The sequence below is a fragment of the Pan troglodytes genome, chromosome 3 (genome assembly GCF_028858775.2).
Source record: "Pan troglodytes isolate AG18354 chromosome 3, NHGRI_mPanTro3-v2.0_pri, whole genome shotgun sequence".
Classification (NCBI taxonomy): Eukaryota; Metazoa; Chordata; class Mammalia; order Primates; family Hominidae; genus Pan; species Pan troglodytes.
Genome location: NC_072401.2, coordinates 61,272,268 through 61,297,081, shown reverse-complemented (window position 1 = coordinate 61,297,081; position 24,814 = coordinate 61,272,268). Strand labels below are relative to the sequence as shown.

The following is a 24,814-nucleotide window of genomic DNA, read 5'->3' as shown; positions in this document are numbered from 1 at the left end:
ACAGAATAACAGCAATTTTCAGGGAACAAGGGAAGATAACCATAAGGTCTGACTGCCTGAGGGGTTGGGCAGAATAAACCATATTTTTCTTCTTGCAGAAAGCCTATAAATGGATGTGCAAGGAGGAGAAATACCGCTGAATTCTTTTCCCAGCAAGGAGTAACCCTGGGGAAGGAATGCATTCCTGGGGAGAGGTCTATGAATGGCCACTCTGGGAGTGTCTGTCTTATGCGGTTGAGATAAGGACTGAAATACGCCCTGGTCTCCTGCAGTACCCTCAGGCTTACTAGGATTGGGAAATTCCAGCCTGGTAAATTCTAGCCAGACTGGTTCTCTGCTCTCAAACCCTGTTTCCTGTTAAGATGTTTATAAAAACAATATGGGAACAGCAGGACATAGAGCCTCATCAGTAATTCTAATTCTGCCTTTGCCTTGTGATCTTTATGGCCCTTTGAAGCAAGTGATCCTTGTGACCTACTCCTTGATCATACACCCCCTCCTCTTTTAAAATCCCTAATAAAAACTTGCTGGTTTTGCAGCTCAGGGTCGTCAGCACAGTCCTATCAATATGCGATGTCAACCCTGGAGGCCCAGCTGTAAAATTTCTCTCTTTGTACTCTTTCTCTTTATTTCTCAGACCAGCCACCAATTAGGGAAAATAGAAAAGACCTACGTTGAAATATTGGGGGCTTGTTCCCCCGATATCATTTCTATTTCTAGTTTGTTTAGAGCTCTCTTTTTAAAACTCATAAACAATTGATTTTTTTCAAATGCTTTGTTTTGCATTTACTGATATATCAAGTGATTTTTATGCATCATTGGGTTAAGGTGATATGTCACATTTGCTCATTTTTGTGTGTTCTATTATCCTTAAATCTAGGGATAAATTTGTCATTTCTTTTAGGAAAGAAGCAATGCTGAGTCTTGAACATAGTAAAAGCCAAGCAACACTACTGGTCTTGTAATATCAAAAGGAAGAGTGAGACTTTCTTCACAATTTAATTATTGAGTAGTTTCTTTGCAACAGTAAAAACAACAAAATTCTGCTGAAAATGAAACCAAAGAATTCTGAGTATTTGCAAAATGGTATTAATATTGTGAATGGATGTCTTAATATTGGGTCAATGTATAAAGTGTGAAACACAGCTCAGTAATTTTTGTGCATGTGCCACTTGTGAATAGAATAATGTATTTCACATAAACCCATATGGTTTTACATTATTTTTTATTTTTCCTTGTTTTTAAGTATTTGACTAAGAATATTTCTAACTTTTAAATAGGCACTAAATCTCTGGAAAATAAATTTTGACCTAACAGTGTAAGTTATAAAAATATGTTTTGTCACAGGAGGAAGGAAATCCTCTGTATCAACCTCTTTATGCTGGAATTAACTGAAGGAATTCTATCTTTTGGTCATTCCAGCTACAAGCCTTTTATGTAACTAATCCCTTTTCTCCTTCTTTCCTGTTTTAGCAAACTTTCAGAAAGAAAACAGGCAACATCTTGTGATGATGAAGATCACAGTTGACACACAGGCCAGCAGGAACCCAATCACATGCAAGTTGTGGTATTGGAACCAGGTGAGGTCGTGGGCTGCAACCCGAAGGTGCTTGGCTCCTTTGTGCTGCATGACAAACTCAATCCAGAAGGCTGCTTGATCCAGGGGCTTAATTGGCAAATCATGGTGAATTATTGATAACTTCATAGCATTCTCTTTGTAGCTGAAGGATAAACATAAAAATACCAACATTGAAAGTAAATTTATTTCCTAAGTCTATGGATGGTCTTTGAAAAGTGTCACATCAATGCTTCAAAGTAAATATTATAGAATTGTCATAGGAATCGAATGTTTTGGTTTGGACAAATGTAGAAAGTTTATTTTTTAAAATGGAATTTTATAAAGAAAAATATTTTTTAAATTAAAAATGGAAGGTCAGGTGAGAAAGTTAATGTCTTTGTAGCAGAGGAAATATTTTGAGCCATTCTGTGTGCTACAGGTAAGACAGTGGAAATGCAATCTGAGATTGATCATCTTGATATTTTATTTTTTTTTGAGAGAAAGTCTTTCTCTACGGCCCAGATTGGAGTGCAGTGGCATGATTATGGGTCACAGCAGCCTCCACAGTGTGGGCTTAAACAATCCTCCCACCTCTGCCTCCTGAGTAGCTGGGACTGCAGGCATGCACCACTTTGCCCAGTAATTTTTAAATATTTTTTTGTAGAGATGGAGTCCTACCAGTTTGCCCAGGATGGTTTCAAACTCTTGGGCTCAAGTCATCCTTTTGCTTTAGCCTTCCAAATTTCTGGGACTACAGGTGTGAACCACCTTTATCGACCCATTTTGATATTTTTAAGGAAAAATTGTTTCACAGCTGGTGTAATATTTCTAAATTAGTCTTTCTCTTTCTACCCTTCTATTCTGTGTTCTACCATATTTTCCTCCCAGTAGTCAGAATAATTTTTTGAAATAAAAGCCAGATTATGGCATTCCTCTGATAAGATTTTCACCTGGCTTCTCACTATATTAAGAATAAAATCTAAATCTGTCTTTGTTCTACAGAACCCTACATGGTCAGGCATGGGCAACTTCTTCTAATACTTTCCCCATCCACCTTCTCTCCTAAAGGCATTGCCCTTCTATTGTTCTTTCAGCTCCCCAATGTGTTCTCACCTGAGCCCCTTTACACCCTTTGTCCCCTCTCTCCCTCTCTTGGAATATTCCTCCTTGCAACAACTTGAGGCTTGCTTCTATATCTTTTTGAGGCTTCCCCTTAAATAATACCTGTTAGAGAGGCTTTTCGTGGCCACACTATGGTAGTACCTGTAGGATTTCCTCTATTGTTTTGTGCTTATTTTGCTGTTTAATTCCTGGAACTTAAAAATATGTTACATGTCTTCTCAAATAAAACTTTAAGTATAAAATACATAAATGTGCACAAATTCAATGAATAGCTCAAAATTTTAACATTACCTTGAACAATATCCTGATGTGAACACCAACTTACCTACTACTCAGATCATAATATAAGACATCACAACCTGCCTAGAAAAACTCTGTCTTCTTGGGCCATTTTAGTCACTACTTTTGTCCTCAAGTTAAAACTACCTTGACTTCTAATAGATTAATATTGCTTGTTTACATAATGAATTATATAATATATACTCATTTGTGTCTTTTTTTGGGTAGAAGTTATTGGCTAATTCCATTGCTGTAATATGATTCAGTCAATTGACAAATACCACAGATTATCTCTTATTTTTATGACTGATGGATATTTGGGTTGTTAAGATTTTTGAACACGATTACTAATTCTGGGGTAAGCAAATGTGTGTATATCATTAGATATACATATTAATACATTTTTGATGTGTGTATACTTGAGAGATGAGTTGCTGAGAAAAAGATGCATGTAGAATTATGATGTTTTGTTGACTGGCTTTTTAAATACACAAATTTAATTTCCAAAATTTAGAGTTGTTTTTTAAGTTATAATTTTTTGGATAATTTCGAATTTATTTCTAGTATGGCTAGAGCATTTCCTTTTTATGCTTTTGAATCTTATCACATTTGCTGAGTCTTGATTTTTGGCCTAGCAGAAGTTCAATTCACTAACTATTCCATATACTCTTAATAAACGTGTATTCTCAATTTACATTCACACTCACCTCCACACCTCCACACATAAAAATGTGTGTATATATATATATATACACACACATATACACAAACTTACTATATATATATATGCAATACATATATATGTATACACACACATATATACAATAGGTTATATTTATGCTCTTCAAATGTTTATTTTTAAATCACTTTTTTTTTGGTCTGTTTAAATTTAGTATGAGTTCTAGTAGATTCACTTTTAAATCTACTGTCTTATTCTGTATTTTATTTTCTGTTTTCCAATCTGCTGTATGTTTCTTTTCTAATTCTTTCCTGTTTGCTTTTAAACTATTTTTAATCATTCACTGTCTTACTATCTTCCTTGTAAGGTATTTTCAGTATATTTTCTAAGGTGGTACCTCCTTATATATATTGATAATAGTAATCAATAGTCACAGCATTTTCTACATTATTTCTTTTGGAGCACAGAAAAATTATTACAGATTTATTTTCTCAATATTAAAACTTTGTGCTTCAAGGGACATCTTCAATAAAGTAAAAAAAAGAATCAACCTATAAAGAGTGGGAGAAAATATTTAACAATCATAGACTGACAAGGCATTCCACCAATAATATAAAAATAATTCTTATGAATCAATAATAAGATAAAAATGTTAGAAATGTTCAAAAGATAGGAATAAAATTTTCTCAAAAGAAGACGAATGACTTGCCAGTAAGTGCATGAAAAGATGGTTATGTCTTTAGCCACAAGGAAAATGCAAATTAAATCCACAATGAAAGATCATTTTATATCCACTGGGATCCCTGTAACAAAAAGATAGGAGATAACAAGTGTAGGGAAGAGCGTGAAGAAATTGGAACCCTCCTGTACAGCTAGAAGTAATGAAAAACGGTGCAAGTACTTTGAAAAACAGTTTAGCAGTTCTTCATAAACATCAACTTTCCATATGGCTCAGAAATTCCACTCCTAGTATCTTCTCAAAATTAGTGAAAACAACTTTTTTCACAAAAAATATGTAGAGCAGTGTTTATAAGAGCTAAAATTGGAAATAACTGAAATGTCTGAGAGCTGATAAATGGGTAAATTCAAAATGGTACAGTCATCAAAGAATATTAGCAATAAAAAGAAAAACAGTTCTGACACTTCCAACAATATGGGTGAAACTAATAAAAGACATTGTACTAAGTCAAAGAAATCATTTATAGAACACTGTAAATTGTATGATTTAATTTACATGAAATATCCAGAGAGAATAATCTATTGAGAAAGTAAGTTGGTATTTCCCTAGGACTGGAGGTTTATCAACAGTGATTTTATGCATTTTGAGGTTTATTTTAGGGTGATAAAAATGTTCAAAAATTATATTGTGGTGATGGCTTTGTAACTATGTAAATGTACTAACTACGTTTAGATCTCACTTTTAAATAGGTAAATATTATGCTATGCAAATTGTATCTTAAAATAATGATAATACTAAAAATACATTATTGAGCATGAATACAGTTATACTTTCAGAAATTTTATGTATTGAATTGAAATACTTTATTGTATTTCTCCAAGTTCATTATTTCATTGTATTATAATCCATCATTCAAAAAACTTATATTTTAAACAATTATCTATATATGTTTAAAAATATTTTTGTGTAGAAAGTTGTTACAGTAATTGGTGACCCATTAAATATATGGGATCAAATGTAACTGAAATAATTGGTGAAAAATAAAAGCAGGTTTCAAGTTGGTTAAATTATTTAAATTCTTTCAAAATTGGTCTCCTAAAAGGGGTAAGACATGTATTCAGTGTTGTCAAAAGAATCTGTAAATACCACATAGTAAAAAAAATTGTCTTACTCACACAGGGTCATAAATGACTGTCTTCAGTGCATTGAGCAAATCTGTACTTGACATGGTCCTGATGTCCACATTGAGGGCCTTCATGTGAGCAATGTTATCAGGTTTATCTGCAAACAAAGGAATGCCCATCATAGGGATCCCATGGTAGATTGCCTCGTAGATGCCACTGGTTTCACCATGAGTCATAAAAGATTTAGTTTTTGGATGACCTAGGATTGGGTAAATTTTAGCAAAATTATTCATAAGACTGAAATGAGAAATGCACAGTAGAATGCTCTGAAAGGGGCAGTGTCTACTAAATAACAGATTATTATACACATCAAACTCCATTAGAATTGCTTTCAGATTTCAGAGAAAGAAGCACCTAATTCTTCTGGAGGTAAGTGAAGGCTACATGAAAAGGTGGTGGCGTATGTGACTTCAGACTCAAAAAATGAATTGATATTGCCAGGTGGACAAAATGAAAAAGCACATTCTGAATGAAAAAAATGTGCAAAAAAAAGAGAAAAGAAAATCAATAATATTGTGTATGTTAGAGCATTTTCCCTTAAATAAATACTGCGGTCACTGAGTGGGATATGTGGTGTATGCAAGGCAACAGGGAGTGTGGTGGTGGTATTGGAATAGAAGAAAGACAGGCCACATTACATCAGGAAACGTGTTAGCACTTTATGATAAAGATTGAGGATTTAGGCCGGGTGCAGAGGCTCATGCCTGTAATCCCAGCACTTTGAGAGGCAGAGGTGGGTGGATCACCTGAGGTCAGGAGTTCGAGACCAGCCTGGCCAACATGGTGAAACCTGGTCTCTACTAAAAATACAAAAATTAGAGAGGCTTGGTGGCAGGTGCCTGTAATCCCAGCTACTCGGGAGGCTGAGGCAGGAGAATCACTTGAACCTGGGAGGTGAAGGTTGCAGTGAGCCAAGGTCATGCCAATGCACTCCAGCCTGGGGACAAGAGTGAGACTTCATCTCAAAAAAAAAAAAAAAAAAAAAGATTGAGGATTTATTTTCAGAAAATGCAGAGGTATTGGTAATAAAAGAGGCACTGTTATTTTTTAGTGTCTTTTGAAATTAACCCTGAAGTAGGGAAAAGGACAGGTGTAAAGCTGTACAAATAGGAGACAGAGAGACAATCCAGGAAGTTATTGGGAAACCCCGTGAGAGGTAATTATATCTGAAATAAAGATAATTTGATTCTGAACATGAAGAATGTGAGTGTCTATAATAAAATACCAACTATATAGTTATTTTCCTGGTAAGACTGGAAAATAAATATAAAGTAGTTAGCCTTTATATTTGAGTTTTTTGATAATAAATGTTCCGTAAGTTTCTTTCAGGTTGAACTGTCCCTCTAATTGGCTGTTAGTCATATATTCAGTATTTGTTCTGCAGAGTATTACCAAGAAGGTCATTCTGGGATATCCACTTGTACAGCTGAGTATTGGATGCTAAAGTATTTGGTCTCTTTCCGTCCACAGAACCTGTTGGGGTAAAGAAAATATCTTGTTCCATGAATAGAATGCGAAAGCTATAAGATGTTAGAACTCTAAAGAAATTGTCAATCAGCTAGTTAAACTCCTTCCATATAATAGATGAAAAAACGAGAACAAGCAATTTTAAGAAATGAGTACTACTAAAAGACTATTGAATATCCACATTTCATGTCTTTTCTTTTATTATCAATTTGGTATATTAGAAAATCATGGTGTTTCCAACAGAGAAGCTTAGACGCTTGAGAATATCAATAAAAAATTCAAAAATTTAAGAAATTATTAGACAGTCATTATAATTCTACTGTAAAATACAGTAACAAATTAGTGACAACCTATACATTTATTTTATGTATTTTATACTACCTGTAATCTTCCAAATTTAATGTTAGCTTATTCCTTGAGTGAAATGAGAAGTGTTACTTATATCTATTTTTCTGTAAGTTATTTTGTTGGTGTTTGACATCTTTGATTTATAAAAAACAAAATCTATAAAATCAGCTACCTGTGAGAAATAAATCAGTGCTACATAGGTAGTACATATAACTTCTTGTAGATTACACATTACCCAGCACTACATCCAAGAAAAATTTCAAGTGACAATTTCTTTCTTTTCTTTTCTTTTTTCTTTTCTTTTCTTTTTTTTTTTTTTTTGAGATGGAGTCTTGCTCTGTTGCCCAGGCTGGAGTGCAGTGGCACCATCTCAGCTCACTGCAACCCTCGCCTCCTGGGTTCAAGCGATTTTTCTGCCTCAGCCTCCCAAGTTGCTGGGATTACAGGCATGCACTGCCATGCCCAGCTAATTTTTTTATTTTTCAGTAGAGACGGGGTTTCACCATGTTGGCCAGGCTGGTCTCGAACTCCTGACCTCAAGTGATCTGCCCACCTAGGCATCCCAAAGTGCAAGTGGCAATTTCTGAGTCAAATTCAAAGTACTATCATTTTGCTAGTTTTGGAAATTCTTCCAATGTAGGCAAAAAGAGCCAATTGGCAATTTATGAATAAGAATATACACACTAAAAATTGTAAAATTATATTTTGCTAAATTTTGCTTAAGTGATCATTAACACTTAGATGCTGCTATAAAGCATCGACAGCATAGATTAATATGGGCTGCTTTAGCCAAGCCATACCCATAGACAGTACCAAAATAAGATACTGATTTTAGATTCCCCAAGCAATCCTTATAAACTGGAGTGTAATTTACAAGTGTTTTCCTTGTATTTGCTATGTGAGTGTTAAAGTAACTTTGTGTTTCCAGAAAAAAATTAGCATAGGTCATTAGGAGAAGGCTTTTTCAGAGAGGAAACTAAAAAGTAACTCACAAATACACAAAGACTTCAAGTGTATTCTGCATATTACAAAATAAGTTCCTACTATATTTCATGGAGTGAGGGCATCTGAACCTCTTTCCATGCCTGGCTTCCTTCTGCTTGACTCCTTATATTCCCTTCTCCTTCCTCCGTCGGGAGGAGGTGTTTATCTGATGGTTAGAGCAGAGGCTTTATGGGACCACATTTTATAATGCACGGAGTCTACCCTAAAAGCAGGATTCTGTTCCCTCCTTTTCTATCATATTTTCCTGTTTAAGACATTAGGACGGCCCAGTAAACAGGGCAGGCAAGTTCTTCTGCTTCTCTAAATCTACTTGGCTAGGTGGATACCTCCAGAATAGCGGTTTGTCAGCCTGGACATCTTTTCTCTGAATGCATTCTGAATTGCCTGCTAAATAGGTGTGTTCCAAAATGTACAGGAAGTACAGGAGACCAGATTACTGAGCAAGCCTAAATTGAATGATGCATTTCAGACTTTTTTCAATACCTTATTGTTATTGTAATAGCGCAGTAACTGATTAAAATGTAAGTGATTTTAAATAATATCTATAGTGTATACCATGTTCTCAGGAAACTTGTAAGCAAAAGGGACAAATGACAGGGCAGAATTTGGTGATTTCTATGTACATGCCTACAATACTATGATAATACCACAACTTCACCTGCACCTCTTAAATATATTTTTCTGATCACAATATTAATGTCAGAATTTTTATCAAACACACCCTCGTTATTTTAGTATCTTCCATATATATTTTTGTTTTTGAACCAATATCTGAGATAATTAGAGCTATCATATCAGTTATTTTTTCTGGCAGAAAATTTCTATGATTGGACTCTTTACAGAGTTTAACAGACTCATTCAGTAGCTGTCCACCATTAAGACATTTTATCTAACCTTTCGTGGAATCTGGGCAAGAGCTGATGCAATCACGTTGGCCCTTTCTTCTGTGATGTTACTGACCATAGACTTAAGCAAGACTGCCACGACACCATTTTCTCCAGAGCCCTGCACAAACTCTTCCATTTTCTGTGAAGAATTTGTTCTATCACAAAAGAGTGTCAGCATAGCAAACACTATAGAAAAGATTAGTACATACATCTAAGAAGAGAAAATCAAGCATTATCAGAAATTTTTGGAGTAATGGCTATTTTTTAACTGACCTAATCCCTCTCTTTCTTTGGAAGAAGTTATGGAATATGATATACATGGCATCTGTTATGGCTATTTGTGTAAATATGTGTGTCTGTAAAAGGAAAAGATGAAAAACAACTATGACACTATAGAAGAAGGAGATAATGCTAGAAAATATTATACCCAGACTCTTCATTTACAGTACTGTAATTACTAATATGGGTTCTTGGAAGGTGGCATTTGTTGTGTTTAATTCCATATTGTTGTAGTTCTACTAAATTCCTTGTGTCTATTAAGGCAGGGTTTTTTGTTTGTTTGTTTGTTTGTTCTTTCTGTAGAGTTTTTTTAGTTGGGAGTCATTGGAACCATTACCTGGCTATGAGCAGTGAGGAAAAGTTACTATTGAAATAATTTTATATGTCTATTTCTTTAGCTCTGTAATTCTTCATACCTCATTTAAAACTTGTCAGATTATCTGTCTTTTTCCCTAAAAAAAATCTTTAAAAGCTGAAGTTTAATAATGATGGAGATTCAAGAGTCTGATACTGTAGTGTGAAATTTCTGTGAACTAGTCCTGAGAATCCCATTTATAATACAGAATTATGCAGTATATAGTTACATAACTGAGTGATTGTATTTCTCAGGTCATTGTTTAAATATTACTAAGACACTTTTTTTCCTGAAATCACACTACATAAAATGATATGCTACTGGCCAGGCATGGTGGCTCACACCTGTAATCCTAGCACTTTGGGAGGTCGAGGTGGGCAGATCACCAGGTCAAGAGATTGGGACCATCCTGGCCAACATGGTGAAACTCTGTCTCTACTAAAAATACAAAAATTAGCTGGGCGTGGTGGCACACACCTGTAATCCCAGATACTCGGGAGGCTGCGGCAGGAGAATTGCTTGAACCCGAGAGGTGGAGGTTGCAGTGAGCCGAGATTGTGCCGCTGCACTCCAGCCTGGGCGACCCAGCGAGACTCCATCTCAAAACAAAACAAAACAAACAAACCAAACAAACAACTGATGTGCTACCTATAACTGCCTGTGAGGGACCCTCATCATCACTTTTCTGTGTCTCACAGGGGCACTTAATCCTCAGTGGAAGAATCTACCAGTCATTTTTCCAGTGGAGATCTCTTCACTATCTTGAGTAGCTCATTCACACAATGTAAAGCCCTTGTTGAATATGTGTTTGCTTGAAATTTATTGAGAATTACTCTGAATTGTGGTTTCCCTTATGTTCTCATTTGTAAATGTAAATGCGTAGTATAATTCCACATTGCTCAGTGCATACGCCTATCAAGACAAAATAAAGAGAAAGAGAAATGTAGCGCCAAAAGTTTTCAGTATATAATGTCAAAATTGAATACCCATCTTTTTGTTGTTGTTGTTTCTTTTGTTTTCCATTTATTATTTATTTATTTTCTCTGTAAAATAATGATGAACCCGTTCTGACATAACCGGTATACTTTCAGATCCTAAACATGGGAGGTAAACCTTCTTTTAAAAACTTGTTTAAAAAAAGAAATCCTAAAGTTTGTGTATGCACGACATATATTGCCAAGTATTTTTCAAAAATATAATTTGAGCCTTATGACATTAGTTTTAATTGGAGAGTCACTGTACTACTATTCCAGGTAGTTCTTGGGGCTCTCAGGTATTCTGTGTGACTCGTTACCTGTGTGAACACAAAGTATCTGAAACAGTTCTCAATTTAGAAAGTTTATTTTGCCAAGGATAAGGACATGCTCATGACACTGCCTCAGAAAGTCTCAATGACATGTGCTCAAGGTGGTTGGGGCACAGCTTGGTTTTACACATTTTAGCAGACATGAGACATCAATCAATATGCGTATGATGTACATTGGTTTGGTCAGGAAAGGTGGGGCAATTCAAAGTGATGCCTTCATGTCATAGATAAGAGTTAAAAGGTTGCATTCTTTTTTGGGTCTTAGATGAGCCTTTTGCTGAATACACAGTATACATATGAGAGAAGGGTTGAGAAATAGTCACTTATGCCTTAGTCTGACTCAGTAAATCTGCATTTTTTCCATAAACAATGGTGAAGGGATGGCTTTGAGTTCTGTCCTCTTTTGTCCCTCACCTGTGAAGATAAGCTATCAATTTACATTTCCAGGGTGAAATTCAACAGAAATGTTTCAGGTTAAAGATTTTGAGGCCCACAAGGAATTTCCTCGTGGGAAGATTGTAAGGGAGGTATGTAACTTAAAAACAACAACAACAACAACAACAAAAACCCAACTTTGTAGCTATTTTATTTAGGAATAAAATGGGAGGCAGGTTTGGCTGATACAGTTTCCAGCTTGACTTCCCTTTGACTTAGTGACTTTGGGTTTTCAAGATTATTTTTCTTTCAGACCTGTAGCCACATTTAATGGAACTTGTGTTTGATGTTTTGTCTCAATGCCTCGCTGCCCAGAGTCTTCTTCATCCACCCAATATTGAGGTAGCATATTGTCTGTTTATACACTCATCAGTGATCTCATTCTGGGATATCTTCATGAAAATAATATATCGGTGTACAAAATATTAAAGTATGAAAAGCTTAAAAAATTAAATTTCCCTCATACTCTCTGTCTAGAGCTATTCCTGATTTAAATTTGTATGCTTTTATTATGGTTTTTATTCTATTTATATAATTCACTGTGATGTTTATTTAGATAATTTTAATCTTATTGTATATTCCTTTTCATCCTGCATAAAAATTGTGATCTAGTTCTATTCATCATTTTGTTTCTCAGTTTCCAACAATTCTTGTATTATAGCTGACACTGTAATTATACATATTTTGATAAAATGATTGTATACAATATGCAGAGAATGCATATTGTATACATTTTTACATAGTACCCAATAGTTTTTCAGGCCTTCTGCCCTTCTCTTCCCTCTGTAGTAGTCCCCACTGTCTATTGTTCCCATTTTTGTATATGTGTACCCCAAGCTTAGCTCCCACTTATAAGTGAGAACACATAGTATTTAGTTTTCTGTTTCTGGGTTAATTATTCTGGTTCATGTGTGTGTGTGTGTGCACAAATCTCCATGTATTTGTTTGTTTATCTTGGCTTTAATCTGTCATTTTATTTTCTTTTTTCAAATGTTGTCTGCCTATCTATCTATTTATCTAGCTAATCTATCTATCTATCTATCTACCTATCTATCTATCTATCTATTATCTATTTATCATCTATCTATATATTTAAGAATGAGGACATAGAATGATTCACTGGGATATCTTTGTATCTGTGAAGGACTTAGTATCTGGTTGGCTTTGATTTTTATGCTGAACGCATACAACTACTAGACCTTACCTAAAGGGAACAAAAAATTTCATAAAAAAGATTATACTTTGATGTGTTACATCAATTCTAGTTTTCTCATTTTACCCTGGTGAATTTATTTCAATTTCTTTAGGGAAAAACTCTCTAGTTTTTGTGTGGAAAGTGCAAAGAGGATGGTATTATGTAATACAGTAAGGGTTAGTGCATTTCATTTTCATGTCTTTAGTTTCCTTTAGTCTGTAATTATCCCTTCATTTTTTGTCTCTGTTAATTTTTGACTTCTAGATGAATTATTGACCAGTTGTTTTATAGAATGATTCTTATTTTACATTTGTTTAATGTTCCTTTATGATTAAGTTGCTATCACACATTTTTTGAAAGAATACTGCAGACATGTTGTTGTAGTCTTCACATTGCATCATTTTTGGGCAGCAGATAGTGTTGATTTGTCATGCTGGTGATACTAACTTTGATTTCTTGGTTAAGATGCTGTCTACAGGTTTATTCCCTGTAAAATTATAATTTCTCATTTTGGAATTAGAAGTATCTTGATAGGAGACTTTGAGACTGTAAATATCCTGTTTCCATTACATCATTTCCCTCTAATTTTAGCATCCATTCAAAGATAATTTTTGCCTGAATTAAATTACTGTGGAGTTTGTCTAATGATTATTTCTATGTCTATAATTTCTTCAACAATTAGTAAGAGAAATTCTACTCTAAGAAAGAACATTTTTTCCCTTTTATTTCCTTATACTGGTTTCTGTCAATATGATTTCATGAGTATTTGGTTTATTCCAAAGGTTACAATCCACAGCTATCATTATTCCAATGCTCAGATTGGTCCAGATTCGATTCATTGGGACTTCCTTCAGTTTCCTTCTATATTTTTCTGATATGTTGTCATCATGTTGTATACTTATTTACTTTCTGGCACCCCTAGATATTTCAGGCACATCCTGTACTTTTGTTGCCTCAGGGGTAATGTCATTTATATCTTGAGGAAGGCATGGTTCGTTTTATTGGAGTATAGTGTCTAGAAGCAAAATTTCAAGTACTTAGAGTGTTCATTGCATCTGGGATATTATTACTTCTAGGCCATTTAAGCATAGACATTTTGGAAATATATCTATGCATAACTTTTCATTAACAGCTTAAGAGAATAAATAAATAATCATTTCCATAAAATACAGAAAATGGAGAGTGTAGTAAGCTAAAACATGGTAAATCTAAATAGTAAATATTTACAGATAAGCTCAAACTAATAATTTAATGTAAAAAGTTATTTTCATTTAATGTCATGTAATAGTTATGTATCAATTTAAAAAAGAATTAAATAAACTCACCTATTATGGTAGAGATTCTCAGATATTTCAATCTAGCTTTTATTTTTGTTTAAAAGAGAAACACCTAATAAAAATTACCCATATTACTATAAAATATATACAGATTTTACAAGAGGCATATACCCAATAGCAAATAAACAAAAATTGATGCAATGCTACAAAAATCAAACAAAGCAGAATTAAGATGTGAAGTATCAAATGTGATAAGTGAATCATTTCCTGTGGATAGAAATAATTCACTTAAAATTAGCAATAATAAGTATTTTGAGATTGAAATATATCTCAGAAACTGATAGATTGAACAGAGAAAATAAATTCTATGAAAGTTGATCGTATTAGCAACAAAAGTAACAAAAATAATGTACTGAATCCTGAATCTTCAAATAGAGTATAAATATTCTTTTGAAGTGCACATGAAAACTTTTATAAAATTAAACTAAGGCAATGTCACAGATGAAATCTCCACAAATTCTGAAGTATATATATCATACGTATCTATATAATGTGATACAATTAAAAGAATTATAAACTTAAAGAGAATGTATTACCTTTCAAATATACACATTTAAGAATTTCATTCAGTGGAGTGGACTGTGCTTATCATTCATGACCCAAGTCTTTACTACTTTTTCTGCTCCAAACACATATATCATGAAGAGAAGACAGCATAGAATATACTCAGGTAAGTATACAACTGAGAAAACTTACACACCAGTTGTTAGCATTAGAGAAAATTATATGAATAGATTCTTATAGGAGCTATAACAAGATGGTTTTGGCAGGATAAAAAATGTGGCAAAAGCCTTAAAAGTCGAAAACAAAATTTACCTAAGGAGTTCAGGGAATTTCTGTTCTGAAAAAATGTAAGTTGTAATAACTAAAAAATTAAAACAAATTATAATGAAACTGATCTCTCTAGATGACAGCAGAGACATGCAGGAAATGAAAGTTTGCAGAAATTAACAGCTGTTGAAGATTAACTCATGAAAACCACATGAGGAAATAACCAATTCTACACAATAGTAAGATTTTCACCCAAAGTTTATAAATATAGGGAAAAAATCAAAATAATTTTTTTTTCTCAGAGATGAGAAAATACTTAACATAAAAATGGAATGGGGTGAGAAGCATGAATATAAAGAGGAACATTTAGAAATTGTGGAAATTAGAAATACAGTCACTGATTGTATAAAATGTAATAGAGTTCACAAAATAAAATGGAACTGAATGAACGAATAAAAGAATGAACAAAACCTGCAATAAGGTGAATTAGTAAACTTTCTCTTTTTCTGACTGAACCTTGACTGATAGAGCTTCCAACAGAAATCACCTAATACTGTATGAATTGCCACTAAGCTGATTAAAATATGAAAGTGTTATTTGCTATTACCATATGTTAGAGCCCTCCTGATTGCCTGCTTTACTTCTGAAGCTCTGTCATTATGGTTTCCTGGTTTTAATCACTCATTCTATGCTTCATTGAAATATTTTGAACTGATTCAATGTGTTTCTCTGGAATTTAATTTTATTCTATCCTGTCTCTTGCCTCCTGCAGGTTCTCACTTTGAGCAATCCAGCTTCAGAGCTTACCTTCTCTGACCTAGGGTTCCTCATTTTTTTTTTTTTTTTTTACCAGTTTATCTGAACTTAATTGACCTTGTTCCTCTGCCAATCACTCTGAGCCACTGTCATCATGACTCAGGATTCTAGAATTTGAACAAATTATAAATTTGCCCTTTGTATCTTCTGTACCCCAAAGAAGAACCAGTAGACGGTACCACAAGAGAAAAATGGGTGCAGTACATGAACAAAACACCTGAATGAATCACAAACAAAAAGAGATGGTTGATTAGATTTATAATTAAGCATTTGCCAGTCAAATCAGTGATATGTTTTTATATTATTTGGATTGGTAAAATTTAACATACACCATAGATGAAGCACAAAATAACTGTCCACTCCAGTGCTGCATAGGTGGGTGTACATAGAAGGAGGTAGTGTTTGAAGGATACCCCTGGGCTCAACTGACTCAAGCTAGCTCAGTCTTGGTAAGAGGGAGACTGGACACTTCTGGTACAGTTGGGCTGCAGACACACTGTACCAACTGTAAGTTCACTTTGGTGAGAATCTTCATATGCCCTCACTTGAAAGAATTTTCTTTTCCACATAAGTTTATGCCTTTTATTCATCTGAATTTTACCATGATGCTGTGCTCAAAGATACAACAACATTTGAGGTACTAAAAAATGAAAAATTTGAAATATTTTTGTCTGCTCTATCAGTTTTCAATTTACTGAAAGTGGAAATTTTACAGTTATTAAGAAATAAAGTAAACTGAAAAAACATAGGTGGAGTGAGACTGAGAGAAAAAGAAATGGAGAGAGTGATGGAACTCTTCCCAGCAGGGTGAAAATTATTGGATATTTATTAAGAAAAGGGATGAATGAAATGAAAATTAACATGGCTAAAAAAAGGTCTCAACACAACATTATGAGAGGTAAGGTGAACAAATGAGACTTTTTGGAAATTAATCCAACCTAAAAGGGCCCCAAACTAATCAGTTTCATTTATCGCAGTGTGGAGTAGTTTAAAAAGCAGGAATGCAGAGCTCACAGTTAGAAAGCTGCTTAATAATTTCTTCAGATAATGCTGAGGCAGATTAATCAAGATAAAAATTAACACACAAAAAAAGGGTTTATTGGTTTAAGGCCCTGCTGTTGACCCAAAGCCTTATGTAAGACTGTCAGGAGATAGGGAATAGAAATTCCAGAGACTCCTTAATACAGGACCCCATGTGATATGCTACCAAGATGCATTGGGGAAGCCTTGACCGAGGTTATAGTTAGGTTGAGAAATCATAAAAATGTAAAGATTAATAGAATTATGAAATTTGTGATATTTAAACAGGCTTAATTTAAAGAAAGTGTGTCCTTTTAACTTAAATGTCTTATGAGATGGACTTTATGTCTGGCTGGAAACACTTGTTCTACCTATTAATAATATTGTAACACAAAACCTGCTGATAAAGTCCTAAAGGATCTTAAGTAAAGGTTAATGAAATGAAAAGGAAAATGTATAGGAAAGTTGGTATTTTTGAACATACTTTATGTGAAGTAGTATCTATTTTATCTGAATGTGTCAAGGTTGAAGGACACTGTATCTAACTAGGAAATGTTTCTTGAATCTAATATTGTATAACAGAAGGTATGCAAATTTGCCCTTCAGCCAACATTAATTGGACATGCTAAATGAAAACCACTATGGTAGGGTGTAGTCAAGATGGCCGAATAGGAATAGCTCCAGTCTACAGCTCCCAGCGTGAGCAACAGAGAAGACGAATGATTCCTGCATTTCCAACTGAGGTACCGGGTGTATCTCACTGGGGATTGTTGGACAGTGGGTGCAGGACAGTGGGTGCAGTGCACTGAACATGAGCCAAAGCAGGGCGAGGCCTCGCCTCATCTGGGAAGTGCAAGGGGTCAGGGAATTCCTTTTACTAACCAAGGAAAGGGTGACAGATGGCACCTGGAAAATCGGGTCACTTCCACCCTAATACTGTGCTTTTCCGATGGTCTTAGCAAATGGCACACCAGGAGGTTATATCCCACACATGGCTCAGAAGGTCCTACACCCATGGAGTCTCGCTCATTGCTAGCAAAGCAGTCTGAGATCAAACTGCAAGGTGGCAGCAAGGCTGGGGGAGGGGCGCCCACCATTGCCTAGGCTTGAGTAGGTAAACAAAGAGGCCGGGAAGTTCGAACTGGGTGGAGCCCACCACAGCTCAAGGAGGCCTGCCTGCCTCTGTAGAGTCCACCTCTGGGGTCAGGGCATAGCCAAACAAAAGGCAGCAGAAACCCCTGCAGACTTAAATGTCCCTGTTTGACAGCTTTGAAGAGAGTAGTGGTTCTCCCAGCATGCAGCTTGAGATCTGAGAATGGACAGACTGCATCCTCAAGTGGGTCCTGGACCCCCGAGTAGCCTAACTGGGAGGCACCCCCCAGTAGGGAGAGATTGACACCTCACACAGCCAGGTACTCTTCTGAGACAAAACTTCCAGAGGAACAATCAGGCAGCAACATTTGCTGCTCACCAGTATCCGCTCTTCTGCAGCCTGCACTGCTGATACCCAGGCAAACAGGATCTGCAGTGGACCTCCTGCAAACTCCAACAGACCTGCAGCCAAGGGTCCTGACTGTTAGAAGGAAAACTAACAAACCGAAAGGACATCCACACCAAAATCCCATCTGTAAGTCATCATGATCAAAGACCAAAGGTAGATAAAACCAAAATGATGGGGAAAAAACAGAGCAGAAAAACTGAAAATTCTTAAAATTGAGTGTCTTTCCTCCTCCAAAGGAATGCAGCTCCTCACCAGCAACAGAACAAAGCTGGATGGAGAATGACTTTGACGAGTTGAGAGAAGAAGGCTTCAGATGATCAAACTACTCCGAGCTAAAGAAGGAAGTTTGAAACCATGGAAAAGAAGTTAAAAACCTTGAAAAAAGATTAGACGAATGGCTAACTAGAATAACCAATGCAGAGAAGTCCTTAAAGGACCTGATGGAGCTGAAAACCACAGCATGAGAACTACGTGACAAGTGCAAAAGCCTCAGTAGCCGATTTGATCAACTGGAAGAAAGGGTATCAGTGATGGAAGATCAAACGAATGAAATGAAGCGAGAAGAGAAGTTTAGAGAAAAAAAGAATAAAAAGAAATGAACAAAGCTCCAAGAAATATGGGACTATGTGAAAAGACCAAATCTACATCTGATTGGTGTACCTGAAAATGATGGAGAGAATGGAACCAAGTTGGAAAACACTCTTCAGGATATTATCCAGGAGAACTTCCCCAATCTAGCAATGCAGGCCAATATTCAAATTCAGGAAATACAGAGAATGCCAGAAAGATACTCGTCGAGAAGAGCAACTCCAAGACACATAATTGTCAGATTCACCAAAGTTGAAATGAAGGAAAAAATGTTAAGGGCAGCCAGAGAGAAAGGTCGGGTTACCCACAAAGGGAAGCCCATCAGACTAACAGCAGATCTCTTGGCAGAAACTCTACAAGCCAGAAGAGAGTGGGGGGCCAATATTCAACATTTTTAAAGAAAAGAATTTTCGACCCAGAATTTCATGTCCAGCCAAACTAAGCTTCATAAGTGAAGGAGAAATAAAATCCTTTACAGACAAGCAAATGCTGAGAGATTTTGTCACCACCAGAACTAAAAGAGCTCCTAAAAGAGCCCCTGAAGGAAGCACTAAACATGGAAAGGAACAACTTGTACCAGCCACTGCAAAAGCATGCCAAATTGTAAAGACCATAATGGCTGGGAAGAAACTGCATCAACTAATGAGCAAAATCACCAGCTAACATCATAATGGCAGGATCAAATTAACACATAACAATATTAACCTTATATGTAAATGGGCTAAATGCTCCAATTAAAAGACACAGACTGGCAAATTGGATAGAGTCAAGACCCACCAGTGTGCTGTATTCAGGAAACCCATCTCAAGTGCAGAGACACACATAGGCTCAAAATAAAGAGATGGAGGAAGATCTACTAAGCAAATGGAAAACAAAAAAAGGCAGGGGTTGCAATCCTAGTCCCTGATGAAACAGACTTTAAACCAACAAAGATCAAAAGAGACAAAGAAGGCCATTACATAATGGTAAAGGGATCAATTCAACAAGAAGAGCTAACTATCCTAAATATATATGCACCCAATACAAGAGCACCCAGATTCATAAAGCAAGTCCTTAGAGACCTACAAAGAGACTTAGACTCCCACACAATAATAATGGGAGACTTTAACACCCCACTGTCAACATTAGACAGATCAATGAGACAGAAAGTTAACAAGGATATCCAGGAATTGAACTCGGCTCTGCACCAAGGTGACCTGATAGACATCTACAGAACTCTCCACCCCAAATCAATGGAATATACATTCTTTTCAGCACCACACTACACCTATTCCAAAATTGACCACATAGTTGGAAGTAAAGCACTCCTCAGCAAATGTAAAAGAACAGAAATTATAACAAACTGTCTCTCAGACCACAGTGCAATCAAACTAGAACTCAGGATTAAGAAACTCACTCAAAATCACTCAACTATATGGAAACTGAACAACCTGCTCCTGAATGACTACTGAGTACATAACAAAATGAAGGCAGAAATAAAGATGTTCTTTGAAACCAATGAGAACAAAGATACAACATACCAGAATCTCTGGGACACATTCAAAGCAGTGTGTAGAGGAAAATTTGTAGCACTATATACCCACAAAAGAAAGCAGGAAAGATCTAAAATTGACACCCTAACATCATAATTAAAAGAACTAGAGAAGCAAGAGCAAACACATTCAAAAGCTAGAAGAAGGCAAGAAATAACTAAGATCAGAATGGAACTGAAGGAGATAGAGACACAAAAAACCCTTCAAAAAATCAATGAATCCAGGAACTGGCTTTATGAAAGAATCAACAAAATTAGGAGACCGCTAGCAAGACTAATAAAGAAGAAAGGAGAGAAGAATCAAATAGATACAATAAAAAATGATAAAGGGGATATCACCACCGATCCCACAGAAATACAAACTGCCATCAGAGAATACTATAAACACCTCTATGCAAATAAACTAGAAAATCTGGAAGAAATAGATAAATTCCTCGACACATACACCCTCCCAAGACTAAATCAGGAAGCAGTTGAATCTCTTAATAGGCCAATAAGAGGCTCTGAAATTGAGGCAATAATTAATAGCTTACCAACCAAAAAAAGTCCAGGATCAGACGGATTCACAGCAAGGACTTCATGTCTAAAACACCAAAAGCAATGGCAACAAAAGCCAAAATTGACAAATGGGATCTTATTAAACTAAAGAGCTTCTGCACAGCAAAAGAAACTACCGTGAGAGTGAACAGGCAACCTACAGAATGGGAGAAAATTTTTGCATTCTACTCATCTGACAAAGGGCTAATATCCAGAATCTACAATGAACTCAAACAAATTTACAAGAAAAAAACAACCCCATCAAAAAGTGGGCGAAGGATATGAACAGACACTTCTCAAAAGAAGACATTTATGCAGCGAAAAGACACATGAAAAAATGCTCATCATCACTGGCCATCAGAGAAATGCAAATCAAAACCACAATGAGATACCATCTCACACCAGTTAGAATGGTGATCATTAAAAATTCAGGAAACAACAGGCGCTGAAGAGGGTGTGGAGAAATAGGAACACTTTTACACTGTTGGTGGGACTGTAAACTAGTTCAACCATTGTGGAAGTCAGTGTGGTGATTCCTCAGGGATCTAGAACTAGAAATACCATTTGACCCAGCCATCCCATTACTGGGTATATACCCAAAGAATTTTAAAACATGCTGCTATAAAAACACATGCACATGTATGTTTATAGTGGCACCATTCACAATAGCAAAGACTTGGAACCAACCCAAATGTCCAACAATGATAGACTGGATTAAGAAAATGTGGCACATATACACCATGGAATACTATGCAGCCATAAAAAATGATGAGTTCGTGTCCTTTGTAGGGACAGGGATGAAGCTGGAAACCATCATTCTCAGCAAACTATCGCAAGGACAAAAAACCAAACTCCGCATGTTCTCACTCATAGGTGGGAATAGAACAATGAGAACACATGGACACAGGAAGGGGAACATCACACACCGGGGCCTGTTGTGGGGTTGGGGTAGGCGGGAGGGATAGCATTAGGAGATATACCTAATGTTAAATGACGAGTTAATGGGTGCAGCACACCAGCATGGCACATGTATACATATGTAACAAACCTGCACATTGTGCACATGTATCCTAAAACTTCAAGTATAATACAAAAAAAAAAAAGTTTTTCAGGATTATGGTCCATCCTGAAGTACATGGGAAAAAAAAAAGGAAACCATTATGGTATTCCAAGTTCATACAATGTAGAATAGAAGCTGGAGTGTTAGTACAGCAAGCATTATCTGTTCACTAGCCTGGATAAACAACTTCAGGAAAGTTTCAGGATACAAAATCAATGTGCAAGATTCACTAGCAGTCCTATATACCAACAAAATCCAAGTCAAGAGCCAAATCAGGAGCACAATCCCATTCACAACTGCCACAAAAAATAAAATAAAATGTCTAGAAATACAGTTTCCCAGGGATGTAAAATATCTTTACAAGGATAACTACAAACCACTGCTCAAAGAAATCAGAGATGATACAAACAAATGGAAAAAAATCCATGCTCATGGGTTGGAAGAATCAGTATCATTAAGATGGTTATACTGCCCAAAGCAATTTGTAGATTTAATGCTATTCTTATCAAACTGTCAATGACATTTTTCAAAGAATTAGAAAAATGTATTTTAAAATTCATATGGAACCAAAAATAAAAAGCCCAAATAGCCAAGGCAATTGTAAGCAAAAAGAATGAAGCTGGAGGCATCATATTACCTGACTTCAAACTATGCTACAGGGCCACAGTAACCAAAACAGCATGATACTGGTGTAAAAACAGATACATGGATCAATGGGACAGAATAGAGAACTCAGAAATAAGGTCGCATACCTACAACTGTCTGATCTTTAACAAAGCTGACAAAAAATAATGGGGAAAGGACACCCTATTTAATAAATGGTGTTGGGATAACTGGCTAGCCCTATGCAGAAGATTGAAACTGGACCCCTTCCTTACACAATATACTAAAATTAATTCAAGATGGACTAAAGACTTAAATGTAAAACTCAACACTATAAAAACCATGGAAGACAACCTAGGCAATACCATTTTGTGCATAGGAACTTGTAAAGATTTCATGATTAAAACACCAAAAGCAATTGCAACAAAAGAAAAGAAAAACGACAAACAGTATCTAAGTAAACTTGAGTTTCTGCATAGCAAAATAAAATATTAACAGAGTAAACAAACATACTAAAGAATGGGAGAAAATTTTTGCAAACTATGCATCTGACAAAGGTCTAATATCTAGCATCTACAAGGAACTAAAACACATTTTCAAGAAAAAGAAACATTAAAAAGTGAGCAAAGGTCATGAACAGACACTTTTCAAAGGAAGTCATACATGCAACCAACAATCACATGAAAAAAAGCTCAACATAACTGATCATTAGATGTAGATTATGGGTTGATGGGTGCAGCAAACCATCACAGCACGTATATACCTACGTAACAAACCGGCATGTTCTTCACATGTGTCCCAGAACTTGAAGTATAATAAAAAAAGTTAATTAATTAAAAAAAGAAAAATGTAAATCAAAACCACAATGAGATACCATCTCACATCAGAGTGGCTGTTCTTAAAACGTCAAAAAATTACCGATGCTGATGAAGTTGTGGAGGAAAGGAAACACTTGTACACTCTAAGAGTGTAAATTAGTTCAATCAAGACCAGACTAAATACAGATATGCATCCAGAAATGCTTTTAGAAAATATATCATATGTTTATAAATACATAAGCTAATAAAATGGGAGAGTTCTCTGATTCCCCTGGCAGGATGTGTGACAGGGGTGTGGCTCACCTGTTTGGTCACCCGGCAGCTCAAACCCCTAGGGCAGATGGGCGGGTGCAGAGGCCAGGCAGGTGCAGAGGCCAGGGCAGAGCGTTTTGGACTCTCAGCCCCATGGCAGCGTCTAGGGGTGGGTGCCTGCAACCACAGTGTTACTAAGCTCTGTCAGCTTTGCCATCTGCAGGCGGCTTGTGTGTTAATTAGCCCAATAAACCCTCTGCCTTATCTCAAGGGCAGAAGGCCAGTGTGACAGTCTTATGTATCCTGAGTTCTTTCCAGTGTCCCAAAAGAATCGGATCACACGTGAGCGTGAAGGATTGAATGCAAGGTTTTTTGTTGTTGTTGTTTTCTTTCGTTTTGTTTTTGTTTTTTAGAGACGGAGCCTCACTCTGTAGCCCAAGCTGGAGTGCAGTGGCGCCGTCTTGGCTCACTGCAACCTTCGCCTCTGGGGCTCAAGAGTGAACGCAAGGTTTTATTGAGTGGTGCAGGTGGCTCTCAGCGAGATGGATAGGTAACAGAAGGAGGGATAGACTGGGAAGGTGGTCTTCCCCTGCAGTCGGGCTGCCCAGAGGCAGGACTCTGCTCTGACCGCCGCCACCCCCCAACCACCCCACCTCTCCGCTGAACTATCCTAAGCATCTAGAGAGGTCCCTCCTCTTCTCTATTTCTCTGCCACATCGTTCTGCTGTTGCTAGTCTGCTTGTCTGCTGGTCGTCTGGCCTTGATGTTCAGCTGCTTGTGTGTGTGCCTGCTAAGGTCTCAGGTTTATATGGGCACAGAATGGGGGGCGTGGTGAGCCAGAGAGGTCTTGGAAAATGCAACATTCAGGCTCAAAAACAGGAGTGCCTGTTCTCAATTAGGTCTGTGGGCACATGCCCGAGGGTGAATCCCTCACCAGTGACCCTGCTCTTCTCTACCCAGCACTTCGCTGCCCAATCTCTAGTTCCACTAATATATCTAAAAGTCACATGGGATCCCACCAGTCTAGATTATTGGTGAGACTACTGAAAGTTTCAGGTACAACTTTAACATCTGCTTACCTTGTTTTTTTTTCTTTTAAACAGCTTTAGTAATGTATAATTGATGTACTATAAATTCTACCTATTTAAAGTGTACAGTTGATAAGTTTTGACATGTAAACATTCATGAAACCATTACTACAA

The 24,814-nt window shown here is 36.2% G+C and overlaps 1 pseudogene; it reads right to left on the bottom strand.

The window, feature by feature from the left end:
* Positions 1-1,441: 1,441 nt before the first annotated feature.
* The window catches only part of LOC461288 (UDP-glucuronosyltransferase 2B17-like), a 34,207-nt pseudogene continuing 10,834 nt past the window's right edge, over positions 1,442-24,814 (bottom strand).